We start from the raw sequence: 2,500 nt of genomic DNA on the forward strand, positions 1-2,500 counted from the left end.
TTTCTTCTTTCTTGTGAAATTTTGTTTTTGTATATATTTAAATTTTCAAATATCTTAACGGTTTTTAACGGTTTTTTTTATTTCAATTTTTTGTTTGTTGTTATGAAATGGGTTTTTTTCATTTTCTCTTCTTTCTTGTGAAATTTTGTTTTTGTATATATTTAAATTTTCAAATATCTTAACGGTTTTTAACGATTTTTTTTATTTCAATTTTTTGTTTGTTATGAAATGGGTTTTTTTCATTTTCTCTTCTTTCTTGTGAAATTTTGTTTTTGTATATATTTAAATTTTCAAATATCTTAACGGTTTTTAACGATTTTTTTTATTTCAATTTTTTGTTTGTTGTTATGAAATGGGTTTTTTTCATTTTCTCTTCTTTCTTGTGAAATTTTGTTTTTGTATATATTTAAATTTTCAAATATCTTAACGGTTTTAACGATTTTTTATTTCAATTTTTTGTTTGTTGTTATGAAATGGGTTTTTTTCATTTTCTCTTCTTTCTTGTGAAATTTTGTTTTGTATATATTTAAATTTTCAAATATCTTAACGGTTTTTAACGGTTTTTGGTTTTTTTTACTTGGTTATTGTTGTTATTGCAAAATGTTTTCTTCACTCACTTCTTTCTTCAAAAATTGAAAAAACGTTCAAATTTTCAAATATCTTAACGGTTTTTAACGGTCTTTTTCTTTTGTGTTGTTTGTTGGTATAAAATGCTTTCTTTAACTTTCTCTTTCCTTGTTAAAATTTGAATAAAAAACGTTCAAATTTTCAAATATTTTAACGGTTTTTAACGGTTTTCTTTTCTCTTATTTGTGTGTTTGTTATTATTACAGTTTTTTTCTATCACATTCTTTTATTCTAAATATTTTTATTCATATTCAAGGAAAATCATTTAAATTTTCAAATATCTTAACGGTTTTTAACGGTTTTGTCTTTTATAATGACTTCGACATTCCGTTTTCTAAAATTAAATAATTGAATATTTCTTCGTAATTCAAATTAAGAAGAAACATTCAAATTTTCAAATAGCTTAACGGTTTTTAACGGTTTCCTATTTTTTTAACGACTACGACATTCTGTTTTCTAAAATTAAATCGTTTTTAATATTACGTAATTCAATTTTCAAAAACATTCAAATTTTCAAATATCTCCAACGGTTTTTAACGGTTTTTAACTTTAACATCAACATAGCGTTTTCTAAAATCAACTATGATATAAAAAAAAAAAACGTGAAATATCAGCATTTAAAATTCAAATCTGTAACGGTTTTTTAACGAATTTTTTTAACTTCACAAAAACACAATTGCTATTGAAAATTTGTCAGTCAGAGCATCCAACACCACTCTGGGAAAAAAAAAAAGTCATGTTTTAGTATTTAAAAATTCAAATCTAACGGTTTTTAACGTATTTTTAACCACTGTACAAAAACACACTTGCTTTCAAAAATTTGTCACTCAGACCAAATATTTTTTTTCACTAATTCTCTTTTAAAAATTTCCATCCGTATTCAAGAAAAACATTTAAATTTTCAAATATCCCAACGGTTTTAACGGTTTTAACGGAATTTTTTTTTTTACACTCAAACTACTTTAGGATAATCCACTTCATTTCAGACCATTTCAGGATAGTCAACACCATTGCAAAGGGTTCCAATACTATTTCAGAGCATTCCAGAATATTTTGGACCATCCCAGACCATTTGAGCGCATCCTACACTATTTCAGTGTTTATCTGTCACTAGAACCTCAAAAACACTCTTAAAACCCTTATTACTTCAACTAGAGCCTTTCAAAAGAGTGTTTCTCCTGTTAATAATGCAGAAATGTTGTCACTCTGCCTCTAGAACCACAAAAACACTCTTAAAAACCCTTATTACTTCAACTAGAGCCTTTCAAAAGAGTGTTTCTCCTGTTAATAATGCAGAAATGTTGTCACTCTGCCTCTAGAACCACAAAACACTCTTAAAACCCTTATTACTTCAACTAGAGCCTTTCAAAGAGTGTTTCTCCTGTTAATAATGCAGAAATGTTGTCACTCTGCCTCTAGAACCACAAAACACTCTTAAAAACCCTTATTACTTCAACTAGAGCCTTTCAAAGAGTGTTTCTCCTGTTAATAATGCAGAAATGTTGTCACTCTGCCTCTAGAACCACAAAACACTCTTAAAACCCTTATTACTTCAACTAGAGCCTTTCAAAGAGTGTTTCTCCTGTTAATAATGCAGAAATGTTGTCACTCTGCCTCTAGAACCACAAAAACACTCTTAAAAACCCTTATTACTTCAACTAGAGCCTTTCAAAAGAGTGTTTCTCCTGTTAATAATGCAGAAATGTTGTCACTCTGCCTCTAGAACCACAAAACACTCTTAAAAACCCTTATTACTTCAACTAGAGCCTTTCAAAAGAGTGTTTCTCCTGTTAATAATGCAGAAATGTTGTCACTCTGCCTCTAGAACCACAAAAACACTCTTAAAACCCTTATTACTTCAACTAGAGCCTTT

Source organism: Portunus trituberculatus, chromosome 2 (genome assembly GCF_017591435.1).
Source record: "Portunus trituberculatus isolate SZX2019 chromosome 2, ASM1759143v1, whole genome shotgun sequence".
NCBI lineage: Eukaryota > Metazoa > Arthropoda > Malacostraca > Decapoda > Portunidae > Portunus > Portunus trituberculatus.